This window comes from Phaseolus vulgaris, chromosome 11 (assembly GCF_051622355.1).
Source record: "Phaseolus vulgaris cultivar YP4 chromosome 11, ASM5162235v1, whole genome shotgun sequence".
Taxonomy (NCBI): domain Eukaryota; kingdom Viridiplantae; phylum Streptophyta; class Magnoliopsida; order Fabales; family Fabaceae; genus Phaseolus; species Phaseolus vulgaris.
The window spans coordinates 55,800,001-55,807,500 of record NC_143508.1 but is presented as its reverse complement, the minus strand read 5'-3'; positions in this window follow the sequence as shown (position 1 = coordinate 55,807,500).

Sequence of the window (7,500 nt, the reverse complement as noted above, 5' to 3'; positions counted from 1 at the left end):
TGGTGGTCCCGAGTGGTGGTCTTGGTGTATCCGTGTGTTTGTGGATTTGCGTGGCACAAATCTTCCCCGATCGCACCGGGCCACAGTTCCAACCCGTCTCGTCCGTGCTTCTTCTCCAGCACGACCACCGTGGCGGATCGCCAAGATGCTCGTGAGGGAGAAGCCACGCGGATGAGGCCGTGCCTTCCCTGTGGTGGCCGCGCGCTACTGGACCGAGAGTAATAAAGCCCTCATATCAACCACATGACCCTGGGCGTAACCAGCACAAATGTGAGCCCAAGCGGACGCTGACTGATGACATTACTCCCCCCCGCCCGGCAGCAAGCCAGACATGATGGCCCCTTTCCCGCGAACGGTTGGAAGCCATACCCCCTTCGTGATGCTCACAAGTCTTCGAATAAGCCACCCAACGATTTGCGTGGCACAAATCTTCCCCGATCGCACCGGGCCACAGTTCCAACCCGTCTCATCCGTGCTTCTTCTCCAGCACGACCACCGTGGCGGATCGCCAAGATGCTCGTGAGGGAGAAGCCACGCGGATGAGGCCGTGCCTTCCCTGTGGTGGCCGCGCGCTACTGGACCGAGAGTAATAAAGCCCTCAATATCAACCACATGACCCTGGGCGTAACCAGCACAAATGTGAGCCCAAGCGGACGCTGACTGATGACATTACCCCCCCGGCCGGCAGCAAGCCAGACATGATGGCCCCTTCCCCGCGAACGGTTGGAAGCCATACCCCCTTCGTGATGCTCACAAGTCTAGAAATGAGCCACACAACGAAAATCCCACCAGCGTGCCACAAATCCACATAACAGATTCACATTTTTTCCCACCGGGTCAGTCGGCCGGAACCGACGGCGGCCACCACCATGCCGCCGCCCACAACGGGTGACACCAACCCAAGTTGGTGGATCACCCATGTGTGGGCGTTTTGACTTGCCCCACCACAAAGCAAGCCAAAACAGGGGGGAATGAAGGGACCGCACCAGAATTTTCCATGGTGCAAGAGCTGGCTGCATTGAGGAACACCCCCCCCCTATAATAGCTAAATATGCAAAAGCCACTTTTGTACAAGTAGATACACTTTTTTTGAGTAGACATAAGTTCTGTTTTGGGACCTAGAGAACGAATTTTCACGAGATTTTTTGCAGGGATCCTCATAAAAATGGTACAACATTGCCTGCAAAAAATTAGAATTTTTCGACATGGGGAAGTATTTTTTTTATTTTTCCAAAGACCCGAAATGTGGAAAATCGGGAAAAATGGAAAAACGTATCTAGACACCGTATTTTTGCGTGATTTTTTCCAGTCCATCCCATAATAATATCAAGAAGGTGCCCACCAAGTTTCGTTAGGATTGGCCAAGGTTTCGAATTTTCATGAATTTTTTTCAAAACCCTCTATTTTCCAACATTTCAAAAATTCAAAACCACATCAAGATGGCTTGGTTTTGATACCAAACTTTCTAGACCTCATTCTGCATGCATTTGTGACACTTTCCAACCAACAAAACTCAAAAACCACCACTTTGAAAATTTCATGATTCTTGGCACACCACCAAGTCACAAAATCAAGCCAAAACACCAAAATCTTGGAACTTGGCTATGCACCAACCATGCCAAGATCAATTCCTTTTGATCCCAAACTTCTCCCACATCACTTTGAAGGCATTTGTGAGGATTGAGTCCAGCCAGTTTTCCAAAACCATGATTTTCGTTTTTCACCAAAATCACCACCAAGTCACAAAATCAAGCCAAAAATCCAAAATCATGGCACTTGGCTATGCACCAACCATGTCAAGATCAATTCCTTTTGCTCCCAAACTTCTCCCACATCACTTTGAAGGCATTTGTGAGGATTGAGTCCAGCCAGTTTTCCAAAACCATGATTTTCGTTTTTCACCAAAATCACCACCAAGCCACAAAATCAAGCCAAAACACCAAAATCATGAACTTGGCTATGCACCAACCATGTCAAGATCAATTCCTTTTGATCCCAAACTTCTCCCACATCACTTTGAAGGCATTTGTGAGGATTGAGTCCAGCCAGTTTTCCAAAACCATGATTTTCGTTTTTCACCAAAATCACCACCAAGCCACAAAATCAAGCCAAAACACCAAAATCATGAACTTGGCTATGCACCAACCATGTCAAGATCAATTCCTTTTGATCCCAAACTTCTCCCACATCACTTTGAAGGCATTTGTGAGGATTGAGTCCAGCCAGTTTTCCAAAACCATGATTTTCGTTTTTCACCAAAATCACCACCAAGCCACAAAATCAAGCCAAAACACCAAAATCATGAACTTGGCTATGCACCAACCATGTCAAGATCAATTCCTTTTGATCCCAAACTTCTCCCACATCACTTTGAAGGCATTTGTGAGGATTCAGTCCAGCCACTTTTCCAAAACCATGATTTTCGTTTTTCACCAAAATCACCACCAAGCCACAAAATCAAGCCAAAACACCAAAATCATGAACTTGGCTATGCACCAACCATGTCAAGATCAATTCCTTTTGATCCCAAACTTCTCCCACATCACTTTGAAGGCATTTGTGAGGATTGAGTCCAGCCAGTTTTCCAAAACCATGATTTTCGTTTTTCACCAAAATCACCACCAAGTCACAAAATCAAGCCAAAAATCCAAAATCATGGCACTTGGCTATGCACCAACCATGTCAAGATCAATTCCTTTTGCTCCCAAACTTCTCCCACATCACTTTGAAGGCATTTGTGAGGATTGAGTCCAGCCAGTTTTCCAAAACCATGATTTTCGTTTTTCACCAAAATCACCACCAAGCCACAAAATCAAGCCAAAACACCAAAATCATGAACTTGGCTATGCACCAACCATGTCAAGATCAATTCCTTTTGATCCCAAACTTCTCCCACATCACTTTGAAGGCATTTGTGAGGATTGAGTCCAGCCAGTTTTCCAAAACCATGATTTTCGTTTTTCACCAAAATCACCACCAAGCCACAAAATCAAGCCAAAACACCAAAATCATGAACTTGGCTATGCACCAACCATGTCAAGATCAATTCCTTTTGATCCCAAACTTCTCCCACATCACTTTGAAGGCATTTGTGAGGATTGAGTCCAGCCAGTTTTCCAAAACCATGATTTTCGTTTTTCACCAAAATCACCACCAAGCCACAAAATCAAGCCAAAACACCAAAATCATGAACTTGGCTATGCACCAACCATGTCAAGATCAATTCCTTTTGATCCCAAACTTCTCCCACATCACTTTGAAGGCATTTGTGAGGATTGAGTCCAGCCAGTTTTCCAAAACCATGATTTTCGTTTTTCACCAAAATCACCACCAAGCCACAAAATCAAGCCAAAACACCAAAATCATGAACTTGGCTATGCACCAACCATGTCAAGATCAATTCCTTTTGATCCCAAACTTCTCCCACATCACTTTGAAGGCATTTGTGAGGATTGAGTCCAGCCAGTTTTCCAAAACCATGATTTTCGTTTTTCACCAAAATCACCACCAAGTCACAAAATCAAGCCAAAAATCCAAAATCATGGCACTTGGCTATGCACCAACCATGTCAAGATCAATTCCTTTTGCTCCCAAACTTCTCCCACATCACTTTGAAGGCATTTGTGAGGATTCAGTCCAGCCAGTTTTCCAAAACCATGATTTTCGTTTTTCACCAAAATCACCACCAAGCCACAAAATCAAGCCAAAACACCAAAATCATGAACTTGGCTATGCACCAACCATGTCAAGATCAATTCCTTTTGATCCCAAACTTCTCCCACATCACTTTGAAGGCATTTGTGAGGATTGAGTCCAGCCAGTTTTCCAAAACCATGATTTTCGTTTTTCACCAAAATCACCACCAAGCCACAAAATCAAGCCAAAACACCAAAATCATGAACTTGGCTATGCACCAACCATGTCAAGATCAATTCCTTTTGATCCCAAACTTCTCCCACATCACTTTGAAGGCATTTGTGAGGATTGAGTCCAGCCAGTTTTCCAAAACCATGATTTTCGTTTTTCACCAAAATCACCACCAAGCCACAAAATCAAGCCAAAACACCAAAATCATGAACTTGGCTATGCACCAACCATGTCAAGATCAATTCCTTTTGATCCCAAACTTCTCCCACATCACTTTGAAGGCATTTGTGAGGATTCAGTCCAGCCACTTTTCCAAAACCATGATTTTCGTTTTTCACCAAAATCACCACCAAGCCACAAAATCAAGCCAAAACACCAAAATCATGAACTTGGCTATGCACCAACCATGTCAAGATCAATTCCTTTTGATCCCAAACTTCTCCCACATCACTTTGAAGGCATTTGTGAGGATTGAGTCCAGCCACTTTTCCAAAACCATGATTTTCGTTTTTCACCAAAATCACCACCAAGCCACAAAATCAAGCCAAAACACCAAAATCATGAACTTGGCTATGCACCAACCATGTCAAGATCAATTCCTTTTGATCCCAAACTTCTCCCACATCACTTTGAAGGCATTTGTGAGGATTCAGTCCAGCCACTTTTCCAAAACCATGATTTTCGTTTTTCACCAAAATCACCACCAAGCCACAAAATCAAGCCAAAACACCAAAATCATGAACTTGGCTATGCACCAACCATGTCAAGATCAATTCCTTTTGATCCCAAACTTCTCCCACATCACTTTGAAGGCATTTGTGAGGATTGAGTCCAGCCAGTTTTCCAAAACCATGATTTTCGTTTTTCACCAAAATCACCACCAAGTCACAAAATCAAGCCAAAAATCCAAAATCATGGCACTTGGCTATGCACCAACCATGTCAAGATCAATTCCTTTTGCTCCCAAACTTCTCCCACATCACTTTGAAGGCATTTGTGAGGATTGAGTCCAGCCAGTTTTCCAAAACCATGATTTTCGTTTTTCACCAAAATCACCACCAAGCCACAAAATCAAGCCAAAACACCAAAATCATGAACTTGGCTATGCACCAACCATGTCAAGATCAATTCCTTTTGATCCCAAACTTCTCCCACATCACTTTGAAGGCATTTGTGAGGATTGAGTCCAGCCAGTTTTCCAAAACCATGATTTTCGTTTTTCACCAAAATCACCACCAAGCCACAAAATCAAGCCAAAACACCAAAATCATGAACTTGGCTATGCACCAACCATGTCAAGATCAATTCCTTTTGATCCCAAACTTCTCCCACATCACTTTGAAGGCATTTGTGAGGATTGAGTCCAGCCAGTTTTCCAAAACCATGATTTTCGTTTTTCACCAAAATCACCACCAAGCCACAAAATCAAGCCAAAACACCAAAATCATGAACTTGGCTATGCACCAACCATGTCAAGATCAATTCCTTTTGATCCCAAACTTCTCCCACATCACTTTGAAGGCATTTGTGAGGATTCAGTCCAGCCACTTTTCCAAAACCATGATTTTCGTTTTTCACCAAAATCACCACCAAGCCACAAAATCAAGCCAAAACACCAAAATCATGAACTTGGCTATGCACCAACCATGTCAAGATCAATTCCTTTTGATCCCAAACTTCTCCCACATCACTTTGAAGGCATTTGTGAGGATTGAGTCCAGCCACTTTTCCAAAACCATGATTTTCGTTTTTCACCAAAATCACCACCAAGCCACAAAATCAAGCCAAAACACCAAAATCATGAACTTGGCTATGCACCAACCATGTCAAGATCAATTCCTTTTGATCCCAAACTTCTCCCACATCACTTTGAAGGCATTTGTGAGGATTCAGTCCAGCCACTTTTCCAAAACCATGATTTTCGTTTTTCACCAAAATCACCACCAAGCCACAAAATCAAGCCAAAACACCAAAATCATGAACTTGGCTATGCACCAACCATGTCAAGATCAATTCCTTTTGATCCCAAACTTCTCCCACATCACTTTGAAGGCATTTGTGAGGATTGAGTCCAGCCACTTTTCCAAAACCATGATTTTCGTTTTTCACCAAAATCACCACCAAGCCACAAAATCAAGCCAAAACACCAAAATCATGAACTTGGCTATGCACCAACCATGTCAAGATCAATTCCTTTTGATCCCAAACTTCTCCCACATCACTTTGAAGGCATTTGTGAGGATTGAGTCCAGCCACTTTTCAAAACCATGATTTTCGTTTTTCACCAAAATCACCACCAAGCCACAAAATCAAGCCAAAACACCAAAATCATGAACTTGGCTATGCACCAACCATGTCAAGATCAATTCCTTTTGATCCCAAACTTCTCCCACATCACTTTGAAGGCATTTGTGAGGATTCAGTCCAGCCACTTTTCCAAAACCATGATTTTCGTTTTTCACCAAAATCACCACCAAGCCACAAAATCAAGCCAAAACACCAAAATCATGAACTTGGCTATGCACCAACCATGTCAAGATCAATTCCTTTTGATCCCAAACTTCTCCCACATCACTTTGAAGGCATTTGTGAGGATTGAGTCCAGCCAGTTTTCCAAAACCATGATTTTCGTTTTTCACCAAAATCACCACCAAGTCACAAAATCAAGCCAAAAATCCAAAATCATGGCACTTGGCTATGCACCAACCATGTCAAGATCAATTCCTTTTGCTCCCAAACTTCTCCCACATCACTTTGAAGGCATTTGTGAGGATTGAGTCCAGCCAGTTTTCCAAAACCATGATTTTCGTTTTTCACCAAAATCACCACCAAGCCACAAAATCAAGCCAAAACACCAAAATCATGAACTTGGCTATGCACCAACCATGTCAAGATCAATTCCTTTTGATCCCAAACTTCTCCCACATCACTTTGAAGGCATTTGTGAGGATTGAGTCCAGCCAGTTTTCCAAAACCATGATTTTCGTTTTTCACCAAAATCACCACCAAGCCACAAAATCAAGCCAAAACACCAAAATCATGAACTTGGCTATGCACCAACCATGTCAAGATCAATTCCTTTTGATCCCAAACTTCTCCCACATCACTTTGAAGGCATTTGTGAGGATTGAGTCCAGCCAGTTTTCCAAAACCATGATTTTCGTTTTTCACCAAAATCACCACCAAGCCACAAAATCAAGCCAAAACACCAAAATCATGAACTTGGCTATGCACCAACCATGTCAAGATCAATTCCTTTTGATCCCAAACTTCTCCCACATCACTTTGAAGGCATTTGTGAGGATTCAGTCCAGCCACTTTTCCAAAACCATGATTTTCGTTTTTCACCAAAATCACCACCAAGCCACAAAATCAAGCCAAAACACCAAAATCATGAACTTGGCTATGCACCAACCATGTCAAGATCAATTCCTTTTGATCCCAAACTTCTCCCACATCACTTTGAAGGCATTTGTGAGGATTGAGTCCAGCCACTTTTCCAAAACCATGATTTTCGTTTTTCACCAAAATCACCACCAAGCCACAAAATCAAGCCAAAACACCAAAATCATGAACTTGGCTATGCACCAACCATGTCAAGATCAATTCCTTTTGATCCCAAACTTCTCCCAC